Raw genomic sequence first — 19,235 nt, 5'->3', positions numbered from 1 at the left:
ATTCAATATGAGATTTTGGGTGGGGACATAGGCAGACCTTATCAGGTGGTAATGCTTGCTCACCCACCACTCACTTCCTGCTCTGCTGCCCAGTTCCTAATAGGCCACGGACTATTACCATTCTGCAGCCTGGGGGTTAGGGACCCCTACTTTAGGGTAAATACTTAGGAGAAGAATTGCTGGGTCCTAAGTTACACATACGTGCTTAACTTTTTAAGAAACTACCAAACCATTTTCCAGAGTGACTGTATCAGTTTGCATTCTGACTAGCAGTGTGAGAGTGTTCCAGTTGCTCTGCATCTTTGTCAGTACTTGATATTGTTAATATTTTTGTTTTTGTCATTCTAGAAGGGATATGGTGGTAGCTCATCTGATTTGCATTTGTGTTTTTTAATGGCTAATGATATTGAACATCTCATATACTTCTTTGCCATCTTGTGTGAAATGTTTAAGTTCATTACTCATTTTTAATTGGGTTGGTGGTTTTTTTGCTGTTGAGTTTTGGGAGTTCGTATATATATTTTTTCCCCTCTGAATCTGTAGCTTGTCTTTTTATTCTCTAGACAGTACCATTGGCAAAGGAGAAGTTTTAAAATTTGATGAAGTTCAACTTGTCAGTTTTTTATGAGTTGTTTTTTGTGTCATTTCTAAAAGCTCTTTACCTAATCCCAGATCACAGAGGTTTTCTTCTGCTTTTTTCCTAAAAGTTTTAGAGTTTTATGTTACACATTTAGATCTAAAGTTCATTATAATTAATCTTTTTAAAAGGTATGAGGTTTAAAAAAGAGGTTCAGTTTTTGCATATGGATAACCACCAATTGTTCCAACACCATTTGTTGAAAATATTATCCTTTCCCATTGAGCTGCCTTTGCACGTTTATCAAAGATCAAGTGGCTATATTTGCATGGGTCTATTTCTGGATTATATTCTGTTCCATTGTTCTGTGTGTATCATTTTGTCATGATCACACTTTCTTAATTACTGTAGCTTTATCCTAAGTCTTAAAATTGGGTAGTGTATGCAATCCTTTCAGTTTTATTCTTTGTAAAAATTAACTATTCTAATTCTTTTTCTCTTCCATATACATTTTAAAATCAGCTTGTTTTTTTCTACAAAATGTCTTGCAGGGATTTTCATTGATGTGTTAAATTTACAGATTAGGAAGAACTGACATCTTTACTGTGTTCAGTTTCTAATCCATGAATGCAGAGTTGCTCTGTTAATTTAGGTCTTTGATTTCTTTCATTAGTGTTTCATAGTTCTCAACACACAAATCCTTTGTATGTTTTGTTAGATTATACATATTTTATATGGGGGGAGCTATAGAAAATAATATTGCTTTTAAATTTTGATTTTTAATTGTTTTTTGCATGTATATGAAATGTGATTGGTTTTTGTGTTGACCTTGTGTCTAAATTAACTTATTAGTTCTTGGAGTATTTGTGTAGATTTCTCTCAAATTTTCTGCATAATTATGTCATCTGTGAATATGGACAGTATTATTTTTGCCTTTCCCAACTATACACCTTTTTAAAATTTATTTATTTTCTTGCCTTATTGCATTGGCTAAGACTTTTAGTATGTTGACTAGGAGTGGTGAGAGTGCTTGCCTTGTTTTCCATCATGGGTGGAAAGTATTTCAGATTCCACCATTCAGTATGTTAGCTGTAAGGTTTTTGTAGATGCCTTTTTACCAAGTTGAGGATATTCTTTTGTATTCCTAGTTTGCTAAGAGTTTTATTATGAATCTTTATTATGAATATCATTATGTTGTATTTTGAAAAATTCCTTTTCTGTATCTACTCATGTCATTATGTGATTTTTCTTTTTTGACTGTTAGTATAATGGATTACATTGATTGACTTTTTTCAAATATGTAACTAGCCTTTCATTCTGAGGATAAACCACTTGGTTGTAGTGTATTATGCTTTTTTAAAAATAACAGGTTTATGTGATAAACTTCCACTTTTAAAAGTGTACAGTTCAGTTTTTAGCATATTCACAAAGTTACACAACTGTCACCACTATCTAATTCCAAAATATTTGCATTGGCCCAAAAGGAAACTCTATCTATTAACAATCACTACCCATTCTTCCTACGCTCTGGCCCCTGGAAACTACAAATCAACTTTTTGTCACTATGGATTTGCCTATTCTGGGCATTCATATAAAGGAAATCATACAATATTTGGTCTTTTATGTCTGGCTTCTTTCACCTAGCATAATGTTTTCATGGCTTATTCATGTCATAGTATGACTGTAACATGGCTCAGTACTTTATTCCCAAAAATTCCGTTGTATGAATATTCCACTTTGTGTATCTGTTCATCAGTTGACAGACATTTGAGTAATTTGCACTTTGGGACTATTATGAATAATGCTATGAATATTTCTGTGGAAGTTTTTGTGTGGGCACATAGTTCCAGTTCTCTTGGGTATATACAGAAGAGTAGAATTACTGACTCATATAGTAATTCTACGTTTACCTTTTTGAGGAACTCCAAACTGTTTTCCAAAGGGCAGCACCATTTTACATTCCCACTAGCAGTATGTGAGAGTTCCAGTGTCTCCACATCCTTGCCAACACTTTATTGTCTGTCTTTTTCATTACAGCTGTTTTAATTGGTGTGAAGTTGTATGTCATGGTGGTTTTGATTTTCATCTCCCTAATGGATAATGATATTGAGGTTCTTCTCATATGTTTATTGACCTTTTGGGTTTATACTCTGAAGAAATATCTATTCAAATCTTTTGCCCGTTTCTTAATTGGTTAGAGTATCTGTCTTTGTTGTTGAGTTATAAGAGTTCTTTAAACATTGTGGTTATTAACTCTGTTATCTAATATATGATTTTTCAAATATTTTATCCTGTTTTGTAGTTTGTTCTTTTACTTTCTTAATGGTGTTCTTTGAGGCACAAGTGTTTTCAATTTTGAGACAGTCCAGTTTACCTAGTTTTTGTTACTTGTGCCTTTGATACTATATCTAAGAATCCATTTGCTAACCCAAGGTCATAGGGGTTTACACTGGTGTGGTTTCTTTTATTCCCCTAAGAGTTTTATAATTTTGCTGTTATATATAGGCTTCTGATCCATTTTGACCTGTTTTTTGTATATGATATGAGGTAGGGGTCAAATTCATTCTTTTGCACATGGCTTCCTTTGTTCCAGCATTATTTGTTGAAAAGACTAGTCTTTCTCCCATTTAATCTTCCTGGCACCCTTGTTGAAAATCAACTGACTGAAATTATGATCTGTATTTTATGACCTATATTGTCTATCCCTATGCCAGTACCACACTGTCTTCATTAGTGTCGCTTTGTAGTAAGTTTTGAAATCAGAAAGTGTGAGTATTCCAATTTGTTTTCATTTTTCAAGATCGTTTTTGCTATTCTGGATTTCTTGAATTTTCATATGAATTTTAGGATTAGTTTATCAATTTCTAGGCTCAGGGGAAGGTAGCTAGGATTTTGATAGGGATTGCATGGAATCTGTAGAGCTTATTTGTCAAGAATTGTTGTCTTACCAATCTTAGTCCTTCTGATTGATGAACATGGGATATGTCTTTTCATTCATATAGATTTTAATCTCTTTCAATAATGTTTTGTAGTTTCAGAAACTATTTTATTCCTTTTCATGCTATTATAAGTGGAATTGTTTTCTTAGTTTTCATATTATCATTGTTGGTGCATGTGAATATACTTTTTCTTATATCCTGTGACCTTGTTGAACTTATTAGCTCTAATAAGTTTTTGTTTCTGTGAATACCTTAGGATTTTTCATATGCAAAATTTTATCATATGCAAATAGAGATGGTTTTACTTTTTCCCTTCTGATTTGGTTTGGCTGCGTCCCCACCAAATCTCAGCTTGAATTGTATCTCCCAGAATTCCCCGGTGTTATGGGAAGGACTCAGGGGAGGTAATTGAATCATGGGGGCCAGTCTTTCCCGTGCTATTCTCGTGATAGTAAATAAGTCTCATGAGATCTAATGTGTTTTTTAGGGGTTTCCTCTTTTGGTTCTTCCTCATTTTTTCTTGCCGCTGCCATGTAAGAATTGCCTTTTGCCTCCCGCCATGATTATGAGGTCTCCGCAGCCATGTGGAACTAAGTCCAATTAAACCTCTTTTTCTTCCCAGTCTCGGGTGTGTCTTTATCAGCAGCGTGAAAACAGAGTAATACACCTTCCAATCTAAATGGCTTTTTTCCCTTACCTAATTGTCCTGTCCAAAACCTGTAGTACAGGGTTGAATGGAAGTGGCAAGAGTGGATATCCGTGTTTTTATTTGTAGTCACCTTTAATTTTCCTGCTGTTTTACTGCTTTTTTTTTGTCTTGTCATTTTTCTTTACTTTTTTTAAATAAAATTACACTTATTATGGATTTTGTAATCAGTATATAATTATATATTTAAGTTTTGTTTTACATACATAAAGATCACAGCCAAGGAGGTTACCCATAATTTCAAATTTTATCATCAGCCACTTGTGCTATTTTATATTTGAAAATATTCACTCTTACTATTTACTTCAAACAGGGATCAATAACTTTGTTTAAACAATAATAATCAAGGGCCTTTTCTTCTTTGGGACAATAAAAAATTAAATGATGTATTGAAGATACTACTAAAGAAACTCTACTTTTTGATTATGGCCTCTGCATTGAAGAGCTGTAGGAATTTTTCTAATTGTCAGATCTTCCCACAACCTCTCTGTTCAAAGAAATAACATCTTTGAAATAATTCGTGCACTTTACAAATCAGAATTTGATTCACAACACCATATTACCATAATCACTAATTTTAAAAAGCCTCCTAAATATTTTGTGTATCATTTTTCTTGATTATAAAATGTCAATAATATGGAGACGCTCTTAATATAACAGAATATTAAATCAGCTTCCCATCAACCAACCGAAGTCATTTAGTGATTATATTGGCCATTTCCATTTATTGGCAGGAGGCTCTTCCCCTAAGGCTCCCATGGTTTTCACTGCATCATTTTTCTCACCAGACTTAGTTAATTTTCAACCCAAGGAATCACCTCGTCTATTTGATCACCTTGAGGTTGGTCTTCTAATTTTTTAACATCTGGTTCTGCTTTAACCATAGGTAGCTTCTCATGTTCTGTATACTTTCTATGTGCTGAATTTTCAAGGATTTGCTCAAGAATATCAAGAATCTTTGTGTACAATATTCTCAGCCTCTCTTATGGATTCTTGCATACAGCCAATCCCACAAGGCCAGTGGTCTTCAGCACACCTACCACAACAGTGTCAACAAGCCAATGACCTGCCATTTTTCTTGAAGTTTTTAATCAGGCTGAATTTTATTTTGCTGTGTTCTCTCTCCCTCCTCTCCCCCTCCCCTCCCCTCCCCCTCCCCTCTCCCCTTCCCCCTCCCTTCTCCCTCTCTCCTCCCCCCAGCCTCTCTCCCCACTCCATCTTTCCCTTCTTTCCCCCACAACCAAGAAACATGTATGGGTTGTGTGTATAAATATATTTGTTTTTTGTTGTTGTTTGTTTGTTTTCTGAGACGGAGTCTCGCTCTGTTGCCCAGGCTGGAGTGCAGTGGCACAATCTCAGCTTACTGCAAGCTCCTGCCCCCCAGGTTCACACCATTCTCCTGCTTCAGCCTCCGGAGTAGCTGGGACTACAGGCCACCACACTCGGTTAATTTTTTTGTGTTTTTAGTAGAGACGGGGTTTCACTGTGTTAGCCAGGATGGTCTCGATCTTCTGACCTTGTGATCCACCCGCCTCGGCCTCCCAAAGTGCTGGGATTACAGGCATGAGCCACCACGCCTGGCCTGGGTTGTATATATATTTTGCGGATACACAGCTAAAACTGTTTTTTTATTTTGCCCTCACACTTGAGTAATGGTTTGACTGGGTATGGAATTCCAGGCTTTAATATTTTCTTTCAGAATTCTGTGTATGTTATTTTATCATTTTGTAACTTTTAAGTTACCATTTTGGTTCTCATACCAAAGAGTTGTCCTTTTAGAAGTTTGTAATTTCCTTTTCCTATTTGGAGTTTATAGTTTTCACAAGTATGTGTCTGTGTGTGTATCTCCAGTCATTATTATTGTTTGCTATTTGGCAGACCATGTTATCTGACCATATTGATATTCTTCCAAAATACTTATATGTGTATATGTCTAGTTGTATGAATATATGCACACATACGTATTTATTATGGGTATATGTGCACATATATATGTCTACACCGGTGTATGTGTTTTAAATCCCTTTTATCCTGTAAGTTTCCTCCATTAAGAACTTCTATTAAGTGTAATATAATATTCATAATACCTAGCTTTTTTTTGATCTCTTAGGTTTTTATATTGTTTTTATTCTATAATTTAAAGATTCTTCAGTTTAGTCTTCTAAATTATAATTTATCTGTAATACATCTATTTATGAATAATTTTTTTTTGTTTCGACAGAGTCTTGCTCTGTTACCCAGGCTGGAGTGTAGTGGTGCGATGTAGGCTCACTGCAACCTTGACCTCCCAGGTTCAAGCGATTCTTCTGCCTCAGCCTCCTTAGTAGCTGGGACTACAGGCGTGTGCCTGGCTAATTTTTGGATTTTTTGGTAGAGATAGGGTTTCACCATGTTGGCAAGGCTGGCCTCAAACTCCTGACTTCAAGTGATCTGCCTGCCTTGGCCTCTAGGATTACAGGTGTGAGCCACCACACCCAGCCTAATTTTCTTTTTTTTCGTAACGATAATTTTGTTTTTTTCAGTTAGCTATGAGGAGCTGATTTGTATCTTTCTCATCTTCCCTGATTACTCCCTTCCTGCCCTGTCCCCTACTCTCATCCCTACACCTGAGGATATAAGAATTATGGGTCCTTTCCTCAGAAAATAATCCCCCTGTGTGCCTTCACAGAAAATTTTGTACATAATGCCTGATTCTAGAATGTCTGAAAGCTCATTTATGATCTCTAGATCCTTGCTATTCAAAGTGCTGTTGTAGAAACAGCTACATTGGTCGTGTCTGGTAGCTGGTTAGAAATGCAGAATCTCAGGGTCTGTGCCAGATACCAAATTGGAATCTTCATTTTAACAAGATCCCTTGTGATTTATTTTATATTCAAGTTTGAGAAGCACTGTGATAAGAGGTTAGAAACCTCTGTGGTGTATGTGATATATATGATTTTCCTGTTGTGTTACCGTTTACATATCTGGAATATCATCTACAACACTTTAAAAAAGAAAATCATGACTCGATCACCAAAATTGTAAAGTAGAAATATTTTGAAGTAGTTACAACATAGTATAGTATTTGAATAGCAAGCTATGCTATATGAAGTAGCAGGACTCAAGCAGGGACTGATGTATACACTCATTTTTGTCCAAACACCTACATAGTGGTTACTGTGAGCCAGGCAGCATTCTAATCACTGTGTGTTTATTTATGTATATGTGTGTCTTAGTCCATTTGGAGTGCTATAACAAAATACCATAGACTGAGTGGCTTATAAAGAACAGAAATTTCTCACAGTTCTGGTGGCTGGGAAGTCCAGCATCGAGGCACTGGCAGATTTGGTGTCTGGTAAGGGCTCACTTTCTGATTCATAGACAGTGTCTTTTTGCTGTGTCCTCACGTGGCAAAAGAGGCTAGCTAGTTCTTTGGGCTCTCTTTTATAAGGACACTAATCCCATTCTTGAGGGCAGAGCCCTCATGACCTAATCACCTCATGAGGTACAAAGACTCCACTTCTTAATATTATAACCTTAGGAGTTAGGATTTCAACCATACGAATTTGGGGAGGGATACAGATATTCAGACTCTGTGAATGTATGAATGTATATGTATTTATTTACACAGATTCATTTGCTTAACAAATGATAAACATATGAATCTGTGTAAATAAATACATATACATACATCAGCTTCGATACTATTTCCATTTTACAAATAAGGAAGCTGAGGAACAAAAAGGTTAACTATCTTAGCCAAGGTCACATAATTAGTAAATGGAAGATCTAGGAATTGAACCAAGATAGCATAACCTAGAATCTGTGCTCTTAACCATTACATTATATTGCTCTTTTATAGTTGTACTTGGAGATCTCCGTAAACAAAACGCAACTCAAAAGCAAGCTGATTAATTCCTTATACATTCACCTTTTAAAATTTCTTACTAGAACTCATCTGCTTGTGGTGCTGATAGATGAGCCAAACATGCTGGATCATTAATTCTTTCTGAATTACTTTTGGTTTGCTATTAACTGAGATTTCTACATGGCAAGAAGCTAGATTATTGGATTTTACACTACCTACCCTCACGGTTTGATATAAGGTTATTAAATAACTTATGCAAATACTTTCTACATTAAATGTTAATTTTCTTCCATCTCCAGTAGATGGACAAAAGACAATTTATAGAAACAGTAATTGGATGGCTAATAAAATTAGAACAAAGATTAACTTCAAAAGCAGTCAGAGAAATACAAATAAATACCACCTGTTAATTTAGTAAATATATAAAAATGAAACTGTTTTATCAAATGTTCAATAAAGACATAAAAATAAAAATGTGATTAGTGTTTAATGAAAGGAGCATTCATACTTGATAAGTAGAAATGTTCGTCTTTGCTGATGGGTTTGTTGGTATTATTTGACATATCATGGTCTTCTTTTCCTTATCGCTTTTTTCCATAAACTATTTCCTAATTTTGAACATTAAATTGTTTGCAGTTTTGTTCACATAATGCTGTAATTAACATGCTTTTATCTTTGTTTGAATTTTTATTATTTATAGTTTATAAAAGTGGAATTACTAGGTCAAAGGTTGGAGTGTTTTCCAAGCTCTCATTAAAAATAATATCTAATTTGTATTGAATGCTTACCATGTGCAGTCATTGCTCTAAATGCTTTACATATATATGAACTCATTTAATCTTTACATCAAAAATATAAGATGGACCCTGTTTTATGTTTTACAGGAAATTGAGCCACAGTGGAATTAAAATAATTTTAAAGTCACACAGTTAGAGCCAGGATTTGTTTTCCAGAAAGATTATACTACTTTAAGCTTCTGCTTGTAGAATTTGGGATTATCTGCCCTCTTATGACCTCCCCAGTAAAATGTTCTGATAACTGCACAATAGCAGTGAGCACAACTAGAACCTCTAAATTATGGTCTCTAAATACCATTCCTCACTGGAAGAATCCAAGGGTCATTGGATGAATGACTGATTTCCATTCTAGGGCAGAAAATACAAGAGAAACTAGGGATATTCTGTTGTATCAGAAGGCAAAGAAGCTACCAAAGACTAGTAGTTCCAGCCAAAAGGACACAATGGCCAATAGAAAGGGGGCTCCCAGTGACCAAAAGATGAGAGAACTTGAACATGATAAAAGAATGTAATGAAGTCAGTTGGTTGAAATGCGCTGAATTTATAAAAACTCCTTGGTGTATAACAATAGATGTGTAATAAGGAACACACACACACACACACCACTACAACAACAGTGAATTACTGGATACAGTAAAAACAAATAAGCACTAACTCCATACTCTGATAACAAGCAATTATGAAGAAAGAATTAAACATTTATCCTTTTTCTCTGTATGAACTCTGGTTATAGGTTAAGCAAATAACCTTATTTGTTGAGGGAAACTTCTCTGCAGAATTTTAGTTAATGAATGTGGAAGTAATGACAGGATTAGAATATCATTTTGCCAACCCTAATGAAATAATTTATTCAGGCTGTGATCATCAGTGGATAAAAGCATTAGACATACGATCACGTGAGAACTTCTCAATGGAGGAATCTGTCTGCCCTACCTGGACCTATTGCTTAATCTCAGTTTTATGAAAAGTAGGGTAAGGAGATAGTGTATGACTTCTGTCACACGTATGAAACATACAGCATAAGCTCTGAAGTTTTCCAGCCAAAAATGTTGAGCCTGTGTCAAATTAAAATCAAGTTTCTGTAGCAAGGTTTGGCAAAACATGGCCTTTCAGTCAAATTCTACCTAATGACTGTTTTAATAACATTGTTTTGTTTTGTTTTGTTTTTTAAACACAGCAACTCTGAATCATTTGCATATTGTCTAGCCGCTTTTGTGCCGCAGTGACAGAGTTGAGTAGTTGCAACAGAAACTGTATGGCCCACAGAGCCTAAAATATTAACCAGTTTGGCCTTTCACAGAAAAGGCTTCCTCATCCTTGAGCTAGATGAACCAAAGTTAAGTGACATCAGAAAGAAGCAACACCACAGAATATGGGCCTTTTACAGGACAGCTGATCTAGCTTCTTTAACTAGTCAGTGGTATGGAAAATGAAGGAATATCCCTCTAGGCTAAGAGAGACTTAAACACAGCAACCAAATGCAGTCTCGAGACTGTTTTGATCCTGCTTCAAATAAGCAAACAAAAAAACAGGAGACAATCAGGAAAATCTGATTATTGCCTGGCTATACTGAATGACATCAAGATTTATTATGAATTTTAAGTAGTACCGTTATAGATAGGTGGATAACGTATTTTGAGAGAAATGTATGTTGAAGTATATGGAGGTAAAATGATATGTGGCATTTACTTCAACATACTTCACAAAAACAAAAATATAGCAAAGACACATTAATCTCAAGATTCTTTAATGTCAAGACTTAGTACTTTATACTGTATCATCATGCCATCATTACTTTCTACAGTAGGTTTTAGTGTTGCCTCCTAGGTTGCTGTGCAAAACAGCTACCAGCCACTCTTTTAAATGCCCTAATTCCTTGGTTACTTAACCCCCTTGTGTGCTTACTCCTATTTCCACAATATCTAAGCACGACTGACAGAGGGACATCCATTAAGACTGGATCTGTATCTTCTGGTCTTGATGGTAGAAGAGAGTTGTATTTGGTACTTGATTCTGCTCTTCAGTAACTATGAGATTTCGTCCTGACAGGTTAATTTTTCAGTCTCAACTTCCTGGGCCTTAGAAGGGGGAATATCAGTTACTCCTGGAATTGTTTCAAAATTAAAGGATATGTTTGTTCTGTAAATAATGAAATTATTAATCCAGATGAGACCCATATATATTTTGGAAGTTATAGTGAGGGAATTGATGCATGATCTTTATAATAAGACAGACCTAAGTTTGGATATTAGTTGTATGTGTTAGTCGTGTCCTTGAGCAAGTTATTTACTATATCTGAAGTTTAGTTTCTTCATTTGTAAACTGGAGACAATATTACCTCAAGTATTTGTTCTAATAACTAGGTAAATTAAAATTTGGGAAAGTACATAGTATAGCAACAGATACATGCTAATTAAAGATTTTTTCTTTTGTTTTTCATTTGGGGAAATGTATAGCTGGATATATTTACATTGGATAACTTAAACTTTTTTTCAACATCAAATGGTGTGATTAATAAGAATTATGCAGAACTTACATAAAGAAAATTTCTCTAACATAAAGAGGATACTAAATGGAGAGATATCCTTTGTTTTTGGATAGGCACATATAGTGTTGTTAAGAGGTCCTTTCTCTCTAAACTATTTTTTTTTTAATTAAAAAAAAATTTATTTCAATAGGTTTTTGGGGAGCAGGTGGTGGTTGATTACATGAATAAGTTATTTAGTGGTGATTTCTGGGATTTTGGTACACCCATCCCAAGCAGTGTGTGCTGTGCCCAATTACCCAATGTGTAGTCTTTTATCGCTCAGCCCCCCCCACCCTTTCCCCCGAGTTCCCAAAGTCCATTGTATCAATCTTATGCCTTTGAGCCCTCATAGCTGAGCTCCCATTTATAAGTGAGAATATAAAATGTTTGATTTTTTCCATTCCTGAGTTACCTCCCATGGAATAATGGTCTCTAGTTCCATCCAGATTGCTGCAAATGCCATTATTTTGTTCTTTTTTATGGCTGAGTAGTATTCCGTGGTATATGTATACCACATTTTCTTTATCCACTTGTTGACTGATGGGACTTTGTGCTGGTTCCTTATTTTTGCAATTGTGAATTGTACTGCTATAAATATGCATGTGCAAGTATCTTTTTCATATAATGACTTCTTTTCCTCTGGGTGAATACCTAGTAGTGGGATTGCTGTATCAAGTGGTAGATCTGCTTTTAGTTCTTTAAGGAATCTCCACACAGTTTTCCATAGTGGTTGTACTAGTTTACATTCCCACTGGCAGTGTAAAAGTGTTCCCTGTTCACCACATTCCATGCCAACATCTGTTATTTTATGATTTTTTGATTATGGCCATTCTTGCAGGAGTAAGGTTGTATTGATTGTAGTTTTGATTTGCATTTCCCTGATCATTAGTGATGTTGAGCCATTTTTTTCATGTTTATTGGCCATTTGTATGTCTTCTTTTAAGAATTGTCTATTCATGTCCTTAGCACATGTTTTGATAGGATTGTGTTTTTTTCTGCTGATAAGAGTTCCTTGTAGATTCTGGATATTAGTCCTTTGTTGGATGCATAGTTTGGGAAGATTTTGTCCCACTCTGTAGGTTGTCTTTTTACTCTGCTGATTATTTCTTTTGCTTTGCAGAAGCTTTTGAGTTTAATTAAGTCCCATCTATTTGTTTTTGAGACATTTGCTTTTGGGTTCTTTGCCATGAAGTCTTTGCCTAAGCCAGTGTCTAGAAGGGTTTTTCAAATGTTATCTTCTAGAATTTTTATGGTTTCAGGTCTTAGATTTAAGTCTTTGTTCTATGTTGAGTTGATTTTTGCATAAAGTGAAAGATGAGGATCCAGTTTCATTCTTCTACATGTGACCTCCCAATTATCCCAGCACCATTTGTTGAATAGGGTGTCCTTTCCCCACTTCATGCATGTTTTTGTTTGCTTTGTCAAAGATCGGTTAACTGTAAGTATTGGGCTTTATTTCTGGGTTCTTTATTGTGTTCCATTGGTCTACATGCCTTTTTGTTGTTGTTGTTGTTGTCATTTTTTGAGATGAAGTCTTGCTCTGTTGCACAGGCTGGAGTGCAGTGGCATGATCTCAATTCACTGCAACCTCCGCCTTTGGGGTTCAAACAATTCTGCTGCCTCAGCCTCCTGAGTAGCTGGGACTACAGGTGTGTACCACCACGCCCGGCTAATTTTTTAATATTTAGTAGAGACAGGGTTTCACCATGTTGGCCAGGCTGGTCTTGAACTTCTGACCTCAAGTGATCTTCCCACATTGGCCTCCCAAAGTGGTGGGATTACAGGTGTGAACCACTGCACTAGGCCTACATGCCTACTTTTACACCAGTACCATGCTGTTTTGGTGACTGTAGCCTTATAGTATAGTTTGAAGTCAGGTCATATGATGCCTTTAGATTTGTTCTTTTTGCTTAGTCTTGCTTTGGCTATGTGGGCTGTTTTTTGGTTTCATATGAATTTTAGGATTGTTTTTTCTAGTTCTGTGAAAAATGATGGTGGTATTTTGATGGGAATTGCTTTGAATTTTTAGACTGCTTTTGGCAGTATGGTCATTTTCACAATATTGATTCTACCTATCCATGAGCATTGAATGTGTTTCCTTTTGTTTGTGTGGTCTGTGATGTCTTTCAGCAGTGTTTTGTAGTTTTCCTTGTAGAGGTATTTCACTTCCTTGGTTAGGTATATTCCTAAGGTTTTCTTTTCTTTTTTTTTTTTTCCAGCTATTGCAAAAGGGTTGGGTTCTTGATTTAATTATCAGCCTGGTTACTGTTGGTGTGTAGTGGTGCTACTGATTTGTGTAGATTAAATTTGTATCCTGAAACCTTCCTGAATTCATTTATCAGTTCTAGGAGCTTTCAGGATGAATTTTTAGGGTTTTCTGGGTATAGAATTGTATCATTGGCAAACAGCGACAGTTTGACTTCCTCTTTACCAATTTGGATGCCCTTTGTCTCTTGTCTGATTGCTCTGGCTAAGACTTCCAGTACTATGTTGAATAGAAGTGGTGAAAGTGGACATCGTTGAAAAGAAGTAGTGAAAGTGGGCAATCTTGTTCCTGTTCTCAACTTTCAAAAAAAAAAAGTTGAAATGCTTTCAACTTTCCCCATTCAGTATAATGTTGGCTATGGGTTTGTCATAGATGGCTTTTATTGCCTTAATGTATGTACCTTCTATGTTGATTTTGCTGAGAGTTTTAATCATAAAGGGATGCTGGATTTTGTCAAATGCTTTTTCTTTGTCTATTGAGATGATTGTGATTTTTGTTTTTAATTTTTGTTTATGTGGTATATTACATTTATTGATTTGTGTATGTTAAACCATTTCTGTGTTTCTGATATGAAACCCACTTGATCATGGTGGGTTATCTTTTTGATATGCTGTTGGATTTGGTTAGCTGGTATTTTGTTGGGGATTTTGTATCTGTGGTCCTCAGGGATATTGGCCTGTAGTTTTCTTTGTTATATCCTTCCCTCGTTTTGTTATTAGGGTGTTGCTGGTGGCTTCATAGAATGATGTAGGGAAGATTCCCTCTTTCTCTATCTTTGGAATAGTGTTAATGGTATTGGTATCAATTCTTCTTTGAATGTGTGATAGAATTCAGCTGTGAATTCATCTGTTCCTGGACTTGTTTTTGTGGACAATTTTTTAATTATTTCCGCCTTGCTGCTTGTTATTGGTCTTTTTAGAGTTTCTGTTTCCTCCTATTTTTCAGGAATTTATTCATCTTCTCTAGGTTTTCTCATTTGTGTGCATAAAGGTGTTTGTAGAAGCCTTAAATGATCTTTTGTATTTCTGTGGTATCAGTTGTAATATCTCCCATTTCATTTCTAATTAAGCTTATTTGGATCTTCTCTCTTCTTGCTTAATCTCACTAATGGTCTTAATTTTATTTATCTTTTCAAAGAACCAGGTTTTTGTTTTATTTATATTTTGTGTGTTTATTTGTTTCAAATTCATTTAGTTCTGCTCTGATCTTTATTTCTTTTCTTCTGCTAGGTTTGGTTTGTTCTTATTTCTCTAGTTCCTTGAGATGTGACCTTAAATTGTCTATTGGTGCTCTTTCAGACTTTTTGATGTAGGCTGTTAATGTTATGAATTTTCCTCATAGCACTGCTTTTGCTGTATCCCAGAGGTTTTGATAGGTTGTGTCGCTATTATCGTGCCATTCAAATAATTTTTAAATTTCCATCTTGATTTCATTGTTGACCCAATTATCATTCAGGGACAGGTTATTTAATTTCCATCTGTTTGCTTGGTTTTGAGGATTCCTTTTGGAGTTGATTTCCAATTTTATTCCACTCTAGTCTGAAAGAGTACTTGATATAATTTTTATTTTCTTAAATTTATTGAGACTCGTTTTTGGGCCTGTCATTTGGTCTGTCTTGGAGACAGTTCGTGTGCTGATGAATGAATGTATATTCTATAGTTGTTGGGTGGAATATTTTGTAAATATCTGTTAAATCCATTTGTTTTAGGGTATAGTTGAAGTCCATTGTTTCTTTGTTGACTTTCTGTCTTGATGACCTATGTAGTGCTGTCAGTAGAGTATTGAAGTCCCCCACTAATATTGTATTGCTGTCTATCTCATTTCTTAAGTCTAGTAGTAATTGTTTTATAAATTTGAGAGCTCCGTTGTTAGGTGCATATATATTTAGGATTGTGATATTTTCCTTTGGACTAGTCCTTTTATCGTTATATAATGTCCCTCTTTGTCTTTTTTTTTTTTTTTTTTTAAACTGTTGTTGATTTCAAGTTTATTTTGTCTGATATAAGAGTAGCCATTTCTGCTCACTTTTGGTGTCCATTTGCATGGAATATCTTTGTGAGTGTTTATGTGTCAAATGAGTCTCTTGCAGACAGCAGATACTTGGTTGGTGAATTACCTATTCTGGCATTTTATGTCTTTTAAGTGGAGCATTTAGGCCATTTACCTTCAATGTTAGTATTGAAATGTGAGGTACTATTCTTTTCATCATGCTGTTTGTTGCCTGAATACCTTGTTTGTTTGTTTTCGTTGTGTTATTGTTTTATAGATCCTTTGAGATTTATGGTTTAAGGAGGTTTTATTTTGGTATATTTCAAGGATTTGTTTCAAGATTTAGAGCTCCTTTTAGCAGTTCATGTAGTGTTCACTTGGTAGTGGTGAATTCTCTTAGCATTTGTTTATCTAAAAAAGGCTGTATCTTTCATTTATGAAACTTAAGCTTTGCTGGATACAGAATTCTTGGCTGATAGTTGTTTTGTTTAAGGAGGCTAAAGATAGGACCCCAGTCTCTTCTAGCTTGTAAGGTTTCAGCTGAGAAATCTGCTGTTAATCTGAAAGGTTTTACTTTATAGGTTATGTGATGCTTTTTGCCTCACAGCCCTTAGGATTCTTTCCTTCATCTTGACTTTAGATAACCTGATGACTATGTGCCTAGGTGATGATCTTTTTACGATGAATCACCTGGGTGTTCTTTGAGCTTTGTATTTCAACGTCTAGATCTCTAGCAAAGGCAGGGAAGTTTTCCTTGATTATTCCCTCAGATGTGTTTTCCAAACTTTCAGATTTCTCTTCTTCCTCAGGAACACCAGTTATCCTAGGTTTCGTCGTTTAATGTAATCCCAAACTTCTTGGAGGCTTTGTTCATTTTTGTTTTTAATTCTTTTTTCCTTGTCTATATCAGATTGGATTAATTTGAAAGCCTGTCTTCAAGCTGTGAAGTTTTTTCTTCTACTTATTCTATTCTGTTGTTTAGATTTTCCAATGTATTTTGCATTTCTCTAAGTGTACCCTTCATCTCCAGAAGTTGTGATTGTTTTTTATTTATGCTGTCTATTTCTCTGGAGATTTTTCTGGCCATATCCTGTAACATTAAAAAAAAAAATCTTAAAGTTGGTATTCACCTTTCTCTGATGCCTCCTTGAGTAGCTTAATAATCAACCATCTGAATTATTTTTCTGGCAAGTCAGAGATTTCTTCTTGGTTTGGATCCATTGCTAGTGAGCTAGTGTAATCTTTTGGGGGTATTAAAGAACCTTGTTTTGTCATAGCGCCAGAATTGTTTTTCTGGTTCTTTCTAATTTGGATAGACTATGTCAGAGGGAAGATCTGGGGCTCAAGGGCTGCTGCTCAGAGTCCTTTTTTCCATGGGGTGCTCCCTTGATGTGGTGTTCTCTCCCTTCCCGTAGGTATTCCTGAGAGCTGAACTGCAGTGATTGTTGTTTCACTTGTGGGTCTAGTCACCCAGCAGAGCTACCAGGCTCTGGCCTGGTACTGGGGAGTGTCTGCAAAAAGTCCTGAGATGTGATCCATCTTCAGGTGTCTCAGCCATGGATACCAGCATCTTTCCAGTGGACATACAGGGGAGTGAAGTGGACTCTGTGAGGATCCTTGGTTGTATTTTTGTTTATTGCACTGGTTTTGTGTTGGTTGGTCTCCAGCCAGTAGGTGGCACTTTCAAGAGAGCATCAGCTGTGGTAGTGTAGGGAGGATACAAGCTTGCCCTAGGTTCTCAGGCAGTGGGTGGGACCAAAGAGCTCCCAAGAGATTATGTCCTTTGTTTTTGGCTACCAGGCAGGTAGAAAAAGATCATCAGGTGGGGGCATGGTGAGGTGTGGCTGAGCTCAAACTCTCGTTGGGCAAGGCTTGCTGCAGCTGCTGTGGGAGAATGGGGGTGTAGTTCTTAGGCCAATAGAGTCATGTTCCCAGGAGGATTATGGCTGCCTCTGCTGTATCATACAGGTCACCAGGGAAGTGGGGGAAGGCCGGCAATGACAGGCCTTACCCAGCTCCCATGTAGCCTGAAAGGCCGGTTTCACTCCCACTGTGCTTCTCCAACGGCACCAAGTTTATTTCCATTCAGTTGGTGAGCAAGGCTGAGAACTTGGCCCGGTCTACAAACCACCCCGCTGAGAAAGCAAGCAGGGCTTTCAGGTTTCATGCCTTCCCCCTTGCCAAGGCTTCTGTGGGCGTATCTGCAGTCCCCATTTGCCCCCCTCCCCCGGATTCTGTCGAGTAAACTTCACATTCTGTCGAAATTGTTACGAAGTTCAATTGGAAGTTTCCTTCTCCCTGTGGTTTTTTGTCAGTTCCACTGGCAGCCCTCCCCAAGTACCCCTGGGAGACAGTCAGAAATGGCTTCCCTGTGGACCTAGAGTGCCTACCGGGCTCTTCCCACTGCTTCCTGTACCCCTGTATTTCACTCAGCTGTCTAAATTCATCTCAACTCCAGGTAAGGTCAAGTTCTTTTCCCATGATCTGTGTCATGCGTATGCATATGAAGAGACCACCAAACAGGCTTTGTGTGAGCAACATGGCTGTTTATTTCACCTGGGTGCAGGGGGGCTGAGTCTGAAAAGAGAGTCAGTGAAGGGAGATAAGGGTGGCACCGTTTTATAGGATTTGGGTAGGTAAAGGAAAATTACAGTCAAAGAGGGGTTGCTCTCTGGCGGGCAGGAGTGGAGGTCACAAGGTGCTCAGTGGGGAAACTTTTTGAGCCAGGATGAGCCAGGAAAAGGAATTTCACAAGATAATATCATCGCTTAAGGCAAGGACCGGCTATTTTCACGTCTTTTATGGTGGAATGTCATCGGTTAAGGTGAGGCCAGGGCATTTGCACTTCTTTTGTGATTCTTCAGTTAACTTCAGACCATCTGGGCATATACGTGCAAATCACAGGGGATGCGATGGCTTGGCTTGGGCTCAGAGGCCTGGCAATCTGGACCTTCAGGTTTCCCAGTGACGATGTGCGTTCAGGGGCAAACGTTCCCCCCTCACACTTTGGGCACTCACAGTTTTTGGCTGTCTCACAGAGCCTGCAGCAGCAAGCAGCTTCATTCAGAGACTCTGTGGATTCTCTAGGCTTTCCTACTATGTTTCTGTGGTAGTTCTTGGAGCAAAAGTTCATGATGTGGGTCTCCACACACTGCTCTGTCTGTCTGAGTGGGAGCTGCAAGTTAGTCCTGCCTCCTGTGCGCCATTTTTTTTCTTACATTGGATAACTTTTATCAATTATGTGAAAAAGGATAATTCTGCTTCACATGTGATACTTCTATAGAAAAATGCCGAGCTGACAGGTTAACTGGAAGATAGTACTTTAAGGTTCCATGAAAGAGTAGATATGCTATGAGATGACTTCAGTAGAAGTAAGTGAAAAGCTAGTTATTTGCTGAGAGAAAAAAAATTGTATTTTTCATAGAGACAAGGTTTCCCCATGTTGGTCAGGCTGGTCTTGAACTCCCAACCTCAGCTGATCTGCCCGCCTCGGCCTCCCAAATTGCTGGGATTACAGGCATGAGCCACCGTGCGTGCCAAAAACAACAAAAAAACAGGTATTTATACATTTATTAGATTAATGGGCT

At 36.8% G+C, this 19,235-nt stretch overlaps 1 protein-coding gene and 1 pseudogene across 2 annotated transcripts in view; one reads left to right on the top strand and one right to left on the bottom strand.

Moving 5' to 3' along the window:
• LRP12 (LDL receptor related protein 12) overlaps positions 1-19,235 on the top strand; it is a 97,071-nt gene that overhangs the window by 17,952 nt on the left and 59,884 nt on the right. The gene's annotated exons all lie outside the window — the stretch shown is intronic.
• LOC119624810 (NADH dehydrogenase [ubiquinone] 1 alpha subcomplex subunit 5 pseudogene) lies at positions 4,550-5,352 on the bottom strand (annotated as a pseudogene).

Source organism: Chlorocebus sabaeus, chromosome 8 (assembly GCF_047675955.1).
Source record: "Chlorocebus sabaeus isolate Y175 chromosome 8, mChlSab1.0.hap1, whole genome shotgun sequence".
Taxonomy (NCBI): domain Eukaryota; kingdom Metazoa; phylum Chordata; class Mammalia; order Primates; family Cercopithecidae; genus Chlorocebus; species Chlorocebus sabaeus.
Note: the sequence above shows the minus strand (reverse complement) of the source record. Positions and strands in the feature narration are given on the sequence as shown.